The sequence below is a fragment of the Camellia sinensis genome, chromosome 4 (genome assembly GCF_055761805.1).
Source record: "Camellia sinensis isolate YWXY chromosome 4, ASM5576180v1, whole genome shotgun sequence".
NCBI classification, from domain to species: Eukaryota; Viridiplantae; Streptophyta; class Magnoliopsida; order Ericales; family Theaceae; genus Camellia; species Camellia sinensis.
This window is the reverse complement of record NC_138964.1, coordinates 115,367,857-115,384,447: the sequence shown is the minus strand read 5'-3', so window position 1 is coordinate 115,384,447 and position 16,591 is coordinate 115,367,857. Positions and strand designations below refer to the sequence as shown.

The 16,591-nt window shown below is 31.9% G+C and overlaps 1 pseudogene; it reads right to left on the bottom strand.

The window, feature by feature from the left end:
- Positions 1-409: 409 nt before the first annotated feature.
- On the bottom strand, positions 410-16,332 carry LOC145823988 (protein BIIDXI-like; annotated as a pseudogene).
- Between the last annotated feature and the right edge of the window lie 259 nt (positions 16,333-16,591).

The window sequence follows — 16,591 nt, the reverse complement described above, 5'->3', positions numbered from 1 at the left end:
AACAAGGTTATATATATACAAGGACAAATTAGTCTTTTTCATATCTGTTGTTAACGGTATTAGCTGTGTACTTCAATCCATTAATCACAAAGGAGTTATGTGGTGATATTTAAATATCATGAGGTAATTCACACCCAATCTAAATCATAAGAGGTATAATGAAGTTTATCCTATTTAATTAGAAAGGATAAATTACAATTATGTGCTTCTCCTTTTTTGTTCTAATTTTCTGATCAAACCTCTGATTTTCTCTTTTTCATTTTTTAGAAAGCTATTGTGGTTTATCATTGTTTGTGCAAATGCAAAGACTTTATTAATCTTGAAGATGGATTCATTATAATTCGATGCACACTATTTAGTGAGAATAAATGTTATCCTTATAAAAATGACATTATAATATGCCTTGAAATGTTTCCATCAAATCAGTGATTCAAAAGTTCATCACCGACATCATCATCTTCCCAATAACACTTATAAAACTAATAAATTCACACAAAAAATAAATAAAAATCTCCAATTTTTATCTCTCACTTAACCTACCAAAGTAGGCCAGGACGATTTATACATACATAAATGAACTTTGTAACCCAAATCATAAACCCTCTTACTTCCACTAAAAAACAAATACTAAAACAAAACCACACACACAGACACACATATCTAAAACTCACAAACCTGGAGTTTTGAGCTAGGACTTTAATCAAACAGGTAGTGGGTAACGAACACCAAGCAACTTCACATCCTCAATCACAGGCCCACAAAATGAACCAGAGTTATCACTCTTCATACTATGAAAAACGCTCAGAAACCTAACCCTGGTTCGATTCGACACCGCCGTGAACCTAACCCTAGCCCTCTTAAACCCACCTCTCCCCTTCAACTCGTACGGCACCTGAACTGTCACTTTTCCGGCGAAAGCCTCCACCACCATCGACCCCTCGCATGAATTGCTAGCATCGCCGACTGAGAAAGTGAGGTCATAGACTTTGCCTGGGATTGTTTTGACGATCTGCGCAATCACGCTTTCTTTGCCGGCGATGAGTTCGACGGCGCGTTTGCCTTGGGGGACGGCGAAGTGGTCGGAGTCGATGTATTTGACGGCTTTGAGGGCCTCGATTATCCAGCCGAGCAATAGGGAGTGGTCGTCTTCGATGTTGGGGGGGGATTAGGACTCCCCAGGATGTGTTGGGGAATACGTATGGACCTTCTTCGAAATCTCCATTCTTTTAACATATTCTTAAAACCTACCACTACCACTTACTATCACCTACTCCATCTACTACACACCCAGATCACTACCACCTATTACCACCTACTCCACCTACTACACACCTACCTACTCTACTCTTCTATATATAGACATCATTGTAAACATATTCTACATCAATCAATAATATAATCAATATCTACACAATTCTCTATTTCTCTTTATACATTGATTTTAACATGGTATCAGAGCAAGGTTAACAACCTAGTCATTCTGCTTCACCGGCGGGCGGCAGTCTCGCCTTGGCCGCCCGCCGGACCTCAACCTATTCCGCTATCATCTCTATCAATACATATAGCTTCCAGTTCGCCGCCACCAGAGGCGACTTCTCTACATACAAAGATCAACCACTCTTTTTTATTTTTTTTTCACACCAAAACCTGCTATTTTATTTCAAAAGTGATATTACACTAACCACAGGCACAGTATCTCGTGCTGGACATGTGACTTTGAGGTTGTTGGCAAATGTTTTGTCCATGGTTGTGTCTTGAGGGTAGAAGCGGTCGGTGAAGGAGGAGCAGTGGCTGATATCGATGGTGTGACCACCCTCCTCTCCTCTCTTGCGACAAAAAAAAAATTTGATGCCACCGACGAGTTCGAAGCCCTCACTCAGTCCATCACCGAGTTCCACACCTACCGAGTCAAGTCAGGCCAATGCTCCTCCCTCCTCGCCCGGCACATCCAAGCCCCAAACGACGTCGTCTGGTCCATCCTCCGACGCTTCTACAGGTCCCAAACATACAAGCATTTCATCAAAGAGCTGCACCGTCAAGGTTGAATCGTCTGTTGTGGATGTGCCAGAAGGGAATACGGAAGCGGACACGCATCTGTTTGCTGATACGGTGGTGAGGTTGACTCTGTAGAAGCTGGCGTCGGTCGCTGACGGAATGACACGTGATATGAACTCCTCCCAGTCAACCCATCACCACCAATTGTCTCGTCGGCGAGCTTTCACGCCTCCGCCGCACTCCCGTCGAGATCAGCATTTCACCCTTGCCATGAACAAGCTGACTTGTTGCCGTGGGTTGGTTGGACTCTCCAGCCATACCAGCTTTGTCCAAGAACCAATTGCCGATGCTACTTCATCTAAATCTGTTGTATTCACACGTTTGAACCAAAGAAAGGGTGGTCTGCACCACTTGCAGATCCGCACTCTCTCATAGTGCCTCCTTGGACAGCCACCACCATGCCTTCTCTCTCTCTCTAACCATACTTTTCCACCACCCAACTTTCTTTTTATTTTATTTTATCACACATACTTTTCCACCACCCAACTTTCTTTTTATTTTATTTTATCACACATACTTGCAAGAGAGACAGCCCCATGTGAAGAGAGAGAGAGAGATACCATTCACACGGCAGGCCACTTTTCACACATTCACTTCACCAAAAACAAAAACAAAAAAACAAAAAAAAAAAAAACAAAAAAAAAACAAAAAAACAAAAAAAAACAAAAAATATATATATATATATATATTCTGATTACTTTTCACACATATATCTTTTGATTCCTTTTCATTAGTATATATCTTTTACCAACCCCACTCAACTTTCTTTTACTTTATATATATATATATATATATATTTATTTTGCTCCACCTTTTCCAGCGTGTTCCCACTCTCTTCAACTTTCTTTTATTTTCTATCTATATATATACATATTTTTTTTATTATAATATATTATATCAACATACGAGCCCACAGATTCAAACCACCTCTGATTTTTTCAAATCTTTATTTTATTTTATTTCATTTCCCACAAAAAAAAACCAAAACAAAAAAAAAAAAAAAAAAAAAAACAACCAACACCACCAACAACAAAGACCACCATCATAACAACAAAAGATTTGTTTTCTTTTCTGCAGACGGCCACCCACCGACCTCACTTCTTCGCCTCTTCCGCCGGTCTTTTCTTCTTGCCTCCGTCCTGGGCGGCCCTTGACGGTGCTGCCTCTGTGTTTCCCGCGCCGCCGAGCACGTTCACTCCCTCCTGCTCCTCCACTGCAGCATATGGCGGACCTCCAAATCGGAACATAACGGTGGCCTTCTGCTTCAGCTCCTTGTTTTCTGCCTTTAGTACACATATTTCTGCTCGCGCATCCTTATACATGCGCTGGAGCAGAGCCAGTTGGACGTTTAACTGTTGCACCTCATTTGTCCTACTCTGAAGCCGGTGCGACAAGTTTGTGACTGCCGTCATCGTCTCCACACATGACTTCAATATATACTGATTGGCCTCAATATCTGATTGTGCTGCCATTCTTTGCTCCACAGATCGCATAGGAAAGGTCAACGGAGCAAACTCCGGGGCGCTTGGTTGAGGTTCAAGGGCAACCGCACCAGTTATCTCTCTTGTGGACTCGTTGAGGTCTGGAAAGAGAGTGAGTAGACCACGGGAAGAAGAGGCCATGTTTTGGGTTGATGAGTGTTTCAGAGCAGCAGCGATTTCCGACTGGTAATGTCAGAACGGGTTGGTTACAGAATGTTTCAGAATGACAATACTCAGAGGTTTCAGCCTGGTTTGGTTTACACAGCCTCCGCATTGGTTTATATCGACAATGACAACGCGGCCGACACGCCGCTCTGTCGCTCACGTGCATTGCCGCATGCCTGGCGCGCCTTTTGATGACTCGTCGCTCGATGCTTTCTGTCGGGCACGGCTTTTGATGCAGTGGGCGCGCCTTTTAAGGGCGCGACTTTTGAGAGCTCGATATATATATCCATGTATATATATTTGGGCATCCTATATACACCATCATATAGTGTATTCTAAATCGGTCCGGCATGACCCCATAAATTGTCCCGACATTGATTCCGGTTAGCTTTTACAACGCTCCGACATGACCCCATAAACTGTCCCGACATTGATTCCGGTTAGCTTTTACAACGGTCAGGCATGACTCCATAAACTGTCCCGACATTGATTCCGGTTAGCCTCTACAACGGTCCGACATGACTCCATAAACTGTCCCGACATTGATTCCGGTTAGCCTCTACAACGGTCCGACATGACCCCATAAACTGTCCCGACATTGATTCCGGTTAGCTCCTACAACGGTCTGACACAACCATACAGTGTCTTCACCAACGGTCTGACACGACCATACAGTGTCTCCTATCCATTTTTATTTTCTGTCTTAGTCTATTTTCTTATTTTGTTACTCTTTCCAAACTCAAGTTGATTTGTGTCTCTTCTCCTTGAGTTTGCGGGGGGCTGTTAAAACCTACCACTACCACCTACTACCACCTACTCCACCTACTACACACTTATACCACTACCACCTACTACCACCTACTTCACCTACTACACACCTACCTACTCTACTCTTCTATATATAGGCATCATTGTAAACATATTCTACATCAATCAATAATATAATCAATATCTATACAATTCTCTATTTCTCTTTATACATTGATTTTAACACATATCGTCTGCAACAATATGGAAAACATTAGGAAAACTCTATTCACATATATAAATTCAAAGAGTAATGCAACGTGGCCTGAATTTTGACTTGTTCGAATGTTTTCAATTTTGGCTGGTTGGTCGTATGGAAATAAAGGGATAGTTGTGGTCGATAAAGTATGGAAATAAAGGGGTAGTTGTGGTCGATAAAGGATGTCAATATAGACAAGTGTTATATCGGTTTTCTAAGTGACCGTTCGGCGGATCGACTAACATGTACAGATTTAAATGTTCGGATAAATTCAATTTCGCGCTATCAATTATTTTCAAAATTCAAGTGGAGGAAGGATGGTTGTTGTAATTATAAATATTTTTTTTAAGTGTTTTATTTTAAAATGATAATTTTTTTAATAAACATTTTATTTTATTTCATTTTTTAAATTTAATAAATATTTTGTTTTAAAGTGATATATTATTATTGTGTCACATCTGTATAAATTTAACGTTAATAAAGTTTCAATCACATTTTGGTTGTTTTGAAGTTTTCAGAAACAGAAAAAGACAAGGAACAAAATTTGAGCTCAGAATTTTACTGAGAAATTGATGAATGATCTAGTTCTTAGATAGTGTAATTTAAATTTTTCAGTGGATCTTTTATTTTTTAACTTTGTGAGGAAATAAGTAATTTGTTGATAGGTATGATGTAATATTTTGACTTTTTAAACTTTTAATAATTTTTTAATTTTTTGATTTCAATAAATCTAGGGACCCAATTTAGGATCTCAAATTTATCCCAAATTCAGTAAACAATGTTATATTTTTTATTGTGGAGTTTACATGTAGAATGAATTTGAATCATATATTGATATTTTCAAGTAATTTCTGAGTAAAATTCTTGCGATTGTAGCATTATTGTCTTGATTTTTAGCCAAAAAATTAACTGGCAAACAGGAGTTTAAAATAAAAGGCGAATTACATTAACAGTTCCTATAATTTGGGGTTTGTGTCACTTTAGTCTCTGACTTTTTAATTGTGGCACATTTAACCTTAAATTTTGAATCTTGTTTCAAATAAGTACAATTGAAGATACCATTGCCCAATTTCAATTTGATAAAATGTAAACAAATTTGACGAAAATAAATGTCAAAAAAATATTTTTGAATTTTTAAAAATTATTTCTACCAACCAAAGATAAAATTATGTAAAATTAATAAATCTTTTACACATTAATTTATTTATTTATTTTATCAAATTAATTTTTATTATGTATTTAGATGATAATTATGTAATGGGTGGTTGTTAGGTTTTTAATGTGTAATCAATATATTTAATATATGGAATGTTTTTAGTTTTGGATTTTTTTAGATTTTTGGCTAAAAAAGGACAAAAAGATAAAATTAGCTATATAAGTCAATAAGATAAAATGTCACATCCAAATTATAATCATTACACTTTTTCTCTCAGAAAAGTGAAAAAAGCCAAACCAAACGAGGCTAAAAAAGTCCCAACATAAAAAAGTTAGCAAAAATAGCCAATGCCAAATGAAGACTTAATGGACTGGTTTAATAATGATATCAAAGTTGTCGCCATATTTGATTTTTAGAAAAATAAAAACTAATTTAACAAAAATAAAAACAACCACCAATTACATCATCATCATCCAAACATATAATAAAAATTAGTTTGGTAAAATAAATAAATTAATTAATGTGTAAAAAATTTATCAATTTTACATAAATTTATCTTTGGTGAGTAGAAATAATTTTTAAAAATTTAAAAATATTTTTTGATATTTATTTTTGTCAAATTAATTTATATTTTATCAAATTAACGACTTTGCTCTTGAAATTAATCAATGGTATCTTCAATTGTCCTTATTTGGAACAAGATTTAAAATTCAGAGTCAAATTTGTCACAATTAAAAAGTCAGGAACCAAAGTGACACGAGTCCCAAACTATAGGAACTGTTAGTGTAATTCGTCCTAAAATAAATCGCAGTCACATATTGAATTATTTTTTAAAAAAATTCGACTTGTAGAACAATTGCTTCAGAAATGTAAAATGTGTTAATTTTTTTATGGTGCAAGAATAAATTTGATTAATACATTTTTTAATTTTAAATACTTTTCAAAATATTTTTCTACCTGTGAAATTTTAGGATAAAATTTATATTTTATATCCACCAACTTTCATTTTAATCACGTTTTCTAACTACAACAATTAACTTCCCGCTGTTTAGAATTTGAATAAAAATTAAAATATGAGGAACTAAAATAGAATTTGAGGAAAAGTTAAGCGTAAAAAATTACTATATATTTTTTTTCAAATGTTCTGATCTTCAGGTGGGCACTTGGCGTGTAAATTTTTAAGAAACAATGATGAGAAAATCATATTAAAACACAATTGTTACAATTAAAATAATGAAAAATGAAATAAAAATAATGAAAAATAAAATAAAATATTGGAGAAAAGTGTAATTTATTTATTTATTATTATCATTTTTTGAGAAAATCTTGAGTGAGTTGGTTGGTGAAGCCTAATATGCATTGAGAATGCCATTTGCAATTCCCAGGCAACCTGCAGCCATATATGTTTTGAGCATGAAAAAAAAAATAATAATAATAATAATAATAATTTGTAAAAATAAGAACGATACAGGAGCATGTGGGTTGGATCTGTATTCAAAAAGAGGACAGAGAAAGCAATTATTCCATAATTTTGGACCACTTATTATTCTTGGGAAAAAATGAGTACACACACAAAAATAAAATAAAAAAGTTATTAAAATTATTGACCTCCCACAAATGTTTGTATCTGTAGATGCAATTATGTTGTTCACATGTAAATTATGAATAAAAGCGAGGAATTAAAGATTTCGTTGATTGGATATTTTAATTGAGATACAATAATTCTTTTTTAGAGTCTTAGTAATAAGAATTGTATTGTCTAATATTGAGTGCGGGACCAATGGGTATTGGGCATGAGCAATAAAACATTAAGAAGTCTATTCTAGTTGAAGGTCAGGAACGTGTTGAAGTAGTGTATTATGTTTTTTCTCTTCAATTTTAAGGTGATTGTTTATGAGTGAGTAAGATCAAAGATGATATGATGGTCAATAGATTGTTTGTTTAAGATAACAGAATATGAGTCATTGAGATCAAAGATGATGTGAAAATCCAAATAATAGCATAAATTTCGTCAAAAGAGTAAGAAAGAAAAATCATCTCTAGCTCTTTTAGGAGGATTCAAAACCTTCAAAGCAACCGAATCAATAAGCGAACCACAAGCCGCATCCTCTTTCTCCACAGTCGGGTTATGAATCGAAATTTCAATCTCGTCAGAGTCTGCCAAGAAGCCCCACGAATACGAGTCCCAACCATCGCTACTATACATGGTTTGAATTGGCAAAATGCCCCAATCTTTTAGCTCTAAATTTGGTGACAGTGACTCATTAAGTTTCTCCTCTTGCGCGCAAGTTCGAGCTGCGCTAAATGTTAATGAATAGAACATTTCTTTATGCTATGTTTGGTTGGAGAATTCGAGAAAGGATTTAGAAAGGGAACGGGAAAGGGAAAAGGTGAATGAAATGTGAATAAAATATACCTAAATTTCACCTAGTTTCAGATACATTTTCTCTTTCTTTTTCTAAATCCCTTCCCAAATCCCCAAAACAAACATTAGTGACTTTGGCTCTTTGTTTTATCAATGCGTCGTTGCCTAGACTCACTGCGAATGTTCCTTCGGGGTCTATTAGTTGTTGGATTTATTTTCTAGTGTAGCTCAATAGCCTACATATATCTACATGTTTTTAATTTATTTGAACTCTACAATTAGATAAAACCAATATTTGAGATAAAGTTCAGTAATTACAATTTTAATATAATTACTCTTCTAAGATAAGAAGGAAACCTTAATGGATATGAATTCTTCTAATAGAGTTTATCTGATCCTCTTCTCTCCTCTATATAAAGATGGGTGACTCTCCTTTTATATGATAAGTGTTTTTTTGATCACTCTAAGTTTTATAGTCATCCTAATTAAGACAGACAGAGAGAAGAAGGTGAGCCAAGAATTAAAGGTAGCCAAGAATTAAAGTTTCAACTATTAGAGATATTTTCTCAACTTCTCTAATTCAATGACAACGTTCGTTTTATTATTGAATTGTATTAAATTCAAAATCCTGTAAAATTTAATTTCGCATTATTATTATGATTGCATGTATTATTAAATCTTACATTAATAACATGTCGCCTTGCTTTTGCCCTGATTTTATGTATTCGATGAAGCCTGAAAGTTCCCAGTTGGGTATCGCATTGGGATCGATCACTTTGGTGCCTTTCATTTGTGATGGTTTTGGGCCTAATTCGAAGTTTCCATTAGGCAATAATCCTGGAATTCGATGTTTGTTATTGTTAGGTTCGGTTCAATTGTTAGGAAAATCAAGTAGAGCATAGAAAAATCAACGTTTTTATAACTTTTTCACGTTCATTTAGCAAGAAATGATGTGTTTTTCCTGCAAATCTATCTTGCAAAAAATTCAAAAATTTGCAGGAATTTTGACAATACACTTCCATTTTTCTGACAAACGATTTTTTTTTTTTTTTTTTTGGTGTTACACTTTTTCTGGGACTCTCACACATTTCAAGTGATTGTATTATAGATTTCTAGAAGAAGGTTTTGGAGTTGACCTTCTGTTGTGCTAGTTTAACTTAGGCAGTGGCTTTGGTCCAGTCCAAGATCGGATTGGATTGTGCTATTGGATTCATAGAGGCCCATCATGGGTTTCGTTTTAATAATCTGAACCGTTCAATGTGTAGAACTCATCGAGTACTATATGCCTGTAAAAAATCACGTTAATCGAATATCGATAGCTATGAGAATAAAACAGTTTTTTATCAACCGTTAATTGTTTCACCGTCCATTTTTTTTATACAAAACTGATTTGATCACATAACTATTGATATCCGATCAACGTACAAACATGTAGTACTCGACGAGTTCTACACATTGAACGGTTCGGATTATCAAAACGGGCCCAAAAATGGGCCCCATGGGCCGAACTGGACAGGTCCATTAATATATTAATCTTAAGGAAATGGAAGGCAAGTGTTCTTTTGTAAGTAACTAACTAGCAAGTAATAGCATTTCTACAGCAACCATGGAAAAATTAGGTGTTACTATTGACACAATAAGTATTCCTCTAACAACAGCAGATAATTTTTAAATTTAATTTGCCTTTCTCACAATTGAGGATAATGCCTCGAAAAAGAAAAGTTAATAAAATATTCATTTATAATTCTTTGATTCGTCGTGATTCACTTTCTTTTAAAAAGTTTAGAAAACCCATATAGATTATGACCTAAATTAGATTAATGCTTTTTTTTTTTTTTTTTAATTGGGAGAATTACATATAAGTGGCAGAAAGAAAAAAAAAAATACTAACATATGAAAGGATGTAAGTGACACTTGCACTCTTATATGTTTATAATATTTTTTTTCTTTCCATCTATACGTTATTTTCCCTTTTTAATTTCTATACACACAAGTTTATCATTGTTAGACGATATTATCTTTTACGTTTTTTTTTTTTTTTTTGGTTTGGATAAAATCTTGCATTTTTTAATCTTCTTTTAAGTGGTGCCACCTAATAATCACTTGCCCTGTCCGTCACCGACGTTATATAGGGCAAGGCTAATTTTTATCTTTTTCAAACCTCCATGAAATAGATTTCAGTAGTGGTTACTCAAACAAAAAATTATACTACATAAAATTAATATAGAAATAATGTGATAATTTTTAATTTAATTATATTTATATAAAATTATTTTAAAGTGATTTATATTTTTAAAAATACAACTGTAATGACCTAAAGAATTCTAAATTTTTGGAATAACCCAAACTAGTCCTAACAATGAACCCAACCTAAACAAGAAAGCCCATTAAACAAATATTTAGGGCAAACCATACTCACCTCTATAAAAGGAAAGTACTATCAAAGAAAATAGGTATGCCTGAGTCCCACCTTAAACCACACTTTTCATATTATTTTGTTCCTCTTTCATAAACGAAAACTAATTCTATCATCGGACAGTCTTTAATTAGCAATCTTGATTGGGTGACATCAACTTTTTTTATCGTTGCAGATGTATAAGGTAAAACTTATCTTTTCGTTGAATTTCTTTAACAATTCATGCGAAAAGAGTTTTTAAGTCTCACAACAACTATTATATAATTTTAATATTAAATTTTGTATGAAAATATTATAAAAATATCATTTTTCACTGGATATAATATAAGGCTTACAAAGTTGCAATAAATGGATACGATTTTCTAAATGGAATTTCACGTGAGCTATGGGCATTAATGAGTCAATGAACACCAACCCAACCTTGAATGCCAAACTGTGACGAGGAGTACATCCAACAAAGACATATACTATAAGTTCATTAATGAGCCAATTTATTGAGAGTCAGTGTAATAATAAGATGATAAATAATGGAAGATCTAGGGCAATTGTCTTAATGGTTATGGAGGGATATTAGTGAGATTTTAAATTTAAGTTGATGGAGAGACGTTGACTTATATTGTAATTTAATTATTAGAACATCTCTATATGATATTTCAAATATGATGTGATATTCTAATTGTCATATTTTGACATCAAGTATCAACTCCATCTAGTGTGTCAAAAGCTGATGTCGCATTTGGTATCACCCCTTTATGCCAATTTTGACATATTCTCACTTCATGTCTTTTTTTTTTTTTAAATAAAAGAATTTTCATGTGAAATAAAAGAATTCAAAATTAAAAAGTAATAGACTAATAGAATTGACATATCGGGTAAAGAGCTTAAACGTCAAATTGATATATGCCAATTTGCCACCTAAGTCTTCAAAAAAAAAAAAAAAAAAAAAAAAATTTGACATCAAATTTTAAAGATTTGGGTAGGGATGCTCTTAATGCTTCGTATGTTTAGATAAAAAAATATTTTTTATGGAAAACTTTTTTTAGGATATTTATGGTGGCAGTGGTGGTGGTGGAACAAAGATGGAGGTAGAGGTAGTGACAACAGTGGCATTGATGGAAACAATGATGGTGGCGGTAGGCATGGTGATTGTGGTGGCGCTACAAAAAATTAGTAAGATTTTAGAGACCAAAATTTAGGGATGAAATTATTTTTTAGGGATCAAATTTTTTTGTTATGAAAAGTGTCGTTATTATATTTTTGGCAACGAAAATTAGACACTAGTGATGAATTATTATCTTTTTGGGACCAAATTTTTTGTTTCAAAAAATAAACCATTTTGAGACCAAATTATTATGTCCCTAAAAGTGTATTTATTAGTGACATTTTCAAAATTTTATCGCTAAAAGTCTTATTTTTGACTTTTCGGAAAGGCCTTTTAGTGACTATCTTCAAGACGGTAGAAATTTGTCCCTAAATGTCTTTTGTCACAAAATTTTCACTTTTAGAGACCACAAAAATTAGTTTCTAAAACTCTTATATGTTGTAGTGTGGTGTTATGGTGGTGGAGGTGAGAGTGATGGTATTAATGCGTTGATATTGGTAAGATTTTAGTTCAGAAAATATTTTTTATTTTTTAAAAGTAGAAAATATTTTCTATCAAAGAAAGTTGGTTTGTTGACCATAAAATATGTTTTCAATTGATTTTTATTTTTTATTATATCAAATACTAAAAAAAAAATAAAAAAAAAATACTAAAAAACCACCCAAGTCTGTTTGGCAAGAGCTAAACGGGATTTTTTTGGTTATTTTAGCCACAAAAGACAATAAGCTATTTTAGTCACAAAAAAATAAAATATCACATCTAACCCATAATTATTACATTCTTCTCTCACAAAAAAAATTAAAAAAGCCAAAAAGTCAAAAAGCCCTTCCTAAACCAAACTTTTTAGCCTAAGCTAAAATAGTTAAAAAAGTTAAAAAGTTAAAAAGTCAACTCACTTTCCAAACGGAGGCCAAATGAAACATACTAACAGCAACCTTTTGTGGAAAAAATAATAATAATAATAAATAAAGAGATTCTAAACAATCCTCTGATTAAAAATAATAATAAATAAGAGATTCTAAAATAATAATAAATAAGGAGTTTTATTTTAGGACCACAATCCTCTGATTAAAGTCCAAAAATGTTTCAGATCCCCATTGAGTGATCCTAAAGACCCAGTAAAGTTTGATTGGCTAGAATTTTTTTTTTTTTTTCTTCTTCCAATAACTAATCCCACGCGTGTTTAAGGATGGTGGGGTGGGAGAAAGTGAGAGTTTCAATCACGTTTGACTAAAGTTACTGTCCAAGTGGGTTGTACAGGTGAGAGAATGATGTTTGGTAAGGGTTTAAAATTAATTTTTTAAAATTTTGTCGGAAGCTCTGTTTATATGTCAAAGCATTCTGTTTGTTGTAGAGGGGGCGTCGGAACATCCGGCCGGTCGTCCGGCCGGTTGACCGGCCGGCTGTCCGAAATAGTGAATTTTTTTTTTTTGCAATTGATTTATATAATCAGAAAAAATATTTTCTGAAAATTTTTAAATTTTTTATATGCTTTAAAATAATTTTGAGTTGTATGTTTAGTTATGAGTTATAATTTTTTGTATCGCATATCAAATGTCACATCAACAATTCCCCACTCAAATCAAACCTTTTTTCCAAAACTATTTTCAAAACTCTTTACCAAATAAATTTTCCACACTCAAATCATAATTCTACAACACACAAATTCAAAATATAACTCATACTCTCAAATCACATTTATAAAATACAACCAAAAGCAGGCGAAGTTGTTGGATCTCATATTTATATTTGCTCAACTACCTCATAACCAGTTAAATGCTCGCTCAAAGTAAATGGTGAAATGACAAATTACCCCTTCACAAATTTAATATCCCAAGTGCCAAAAGTACAGGAGAGTATAACATGTTTATTCTCTTTACAAGAGAATGGAAAAAAAAAATGGTATAAATAGTAATAAAAACCAAGTGTACACTATATCTAGAATGAATTTGGTCCATATATTCTATTTTTGGAACACTTTCTCTGTTATTTTTTCAAATTATCTAAAATTCTTTAAAAAAAAAAAGTACAAAAATTTCCGTGTATTTATTAGTATAATTTTTATATTACTATGTCTAGAGTGAGAAATGGGAGAATGTATTCATTAACAAAGCCCAACAACAACATGCAATGCAATACAACTTGTGTGTGTACAACCAAATTCAATTCAGCCACGTCCAAGCAACTCTACATCGACTATAGCCGGTGGCGGAGCCAAAAAAAATTAAATTAGAGGGGGTATTTATTAATTACAACATTGAAATTGTTTACAAAAATATTTCACATAAATTTTTACGATTGACTTCAAAAAAGATTAAAAAAAAAAAATCAATGTGTTTGGTTTGAATTTTTTGAATTAAATTTTTTGAAAATTGAGTTTTTTATTATTATTATTACTATTATTATTATTATTATTATTATTATTATTATAGTGAATATTTTTAAAATTTTAAACATTTTTTTTAGATGCATCTGCATCTAAAAAAATAAAATATTTGTGAAAAAATATTTTAAAAAATTAATAAATATATAAAAATATGAAAAATATACTATTTTTGGTATTTTTTATATTTTTGATATTTAGTGAATTTTTTAAAGATTTTTATCGCAAAAATTATTCTTTTTGAGTGTATTTATGTTAAGTGTGTCTAAAAATTAAAAAAATTGCTTAAAATATTAAAAAAAATAATAAAAACAAAAAAACACAGAAAACAAAAAAGTAAAATTTTTTGAAAAGTATGTTTAGAAAACTCAAACCAAATAAAGTGAATGTTATTTGAAATTAGTGTATCATGGACAATATTAAAAAAAGTCCTGGATATAAAGTTTTAAAATAAATTATATAATGATAAAGTAATTTTTTATACAAAACATGCGTAAAAATTCAATATAATAGTCATACCACGTCTTCATTGACATGTGATATTATCAATCAATAGTAAAGAAAACACATGGAGGATGAACCCTACATATTAAATGTAACTAACAATTTAATAAATTTTATATTTTCATTGAGATTAATTATATTTGCATGTCAATAATGATAGAGATCACCATTATATTGAAATTTTCATAGATAATTATATCGTAGTCTCTTTATTTTCAATCAAAACAATTATTATTGTTCTTATAATTTAAAAAATGACATTCACATTTCACTCTAAATAATATTTTTATAAATTTTTTTATTTAAAATATTTTTTTTATATTTGTCACACAAAAAAAATATATATAAATTTCAAAACTCAGGGGGGCACATGGCGCCTAAAAGTTAAAAATACTTGTTTTCTTACTTTTCATTAATAAGGTTTTTTATTTTATTTTATATAAACTATTATCATAAATGCACTAAACACTCTTAACATAAATTTTCAACCAAAAAAAAAAAAAGTCATACCTACCTTTGCTTTTGAGATGTTGAATTTAAAAAATGAATTTGAACCATTATTTATTAGGTGCAGAACTAGAAATTTTGTCAAGAAAACTAAGGTGTGTAAAAAATGTAGGGTTAGCTTTAATACATCACTAATTGAAAATATTTCTTATATAAATACTATAAAATAAGTATTTCATAAAAGAAAAATAAGTAAATACATCTAATAAGTCTATTTTCCCTCCCTAATTTTGAACTATTAATTATATCTCAGTACAGAATCAATTAGACTTGTTTTAAGTCATTTTGTTGGCCGATATAATCTAATATATGAGAAGTGAAAAATACTTAAAACCTTTAAAACATGACTTTTAAATTTACCCTTATGGCATGGATTGTCATATATTAGTTGTTGATTTGTTCTAAAATCAATTACCTAAGATTAACTCTCATGCCACATCGTTGTGGGCAATTTTGGAATGATATTTTAGAGGTCTTTAGCATTACTAATAAAAAGTATATATGCCATTTGATTTTTAACATTAAAACAAGTGACATGTACCTCTTGCATTAATAAATTGACTTGATTAAATTGATGTCATCAATTAGAGTGTGAAATAATTTGAGAAATTTTCTCACTATACCTTGTGAAAATGATAATGAGATAGAGTTAATAAATTGATTTTTATAAAATGAAGAATATATCTCTTATGCATTTTACAAATACTTATAAATAAAGTAATAATAACATTTTAAAATTTTTGACAAGGATGGCCCCCTCTTGGCTCGCCCCAACCTTATGTAGTTCTACCCTGATAATCGAAAAACAATTTAATCGTAATTATAAAGTCCCCATAATAGGTCATAATTCACTTTATTTTGAAACATAATTAAAATTATAAGATGTAATTAATTTTAATTTGATAATTTGTTGACCTACTACGACAATAACATATAACCAATCATCACTTAATTAAGATCAATTTGAACAATAACATACATATGGCATCGTGATCCAACAGACATAACGAGGAGAAAAAAAGGAAATACGAGAACTCACCTGCTGCTAGTTTGGTAGCAAAGGCAGCAATCGAAGCAGGGTCACTCACCTCTAGCACTGCAAATATAGATTGCTTTATGTCGGTTAAAACTAGAAGAAAAACGTAAATAAATATGCAGTACTCATGCTTTCATTCATACAGATGCAAGTCATGTTATATTGTGTAAGTATTTAACTCAAAATTAATAGGTGATCAATGCATAGATCATTTTATTATATTTTGGCAATTGGGTTAACTTTTTGGCTTTTTGGCTTTTTAAGGTCACATCACCTCTCTAATTTTTTTTCAAAAAAAAAAAAAGTTAGCATTTAACCTACTTCTCAAAATAAGCCTAAGGTTGAGTGTGATTCAGAAGTCTGATTGAGAGATGAACAGTTGCTATACTTGAGGTGAAAGGCTACTCAAGCCTTA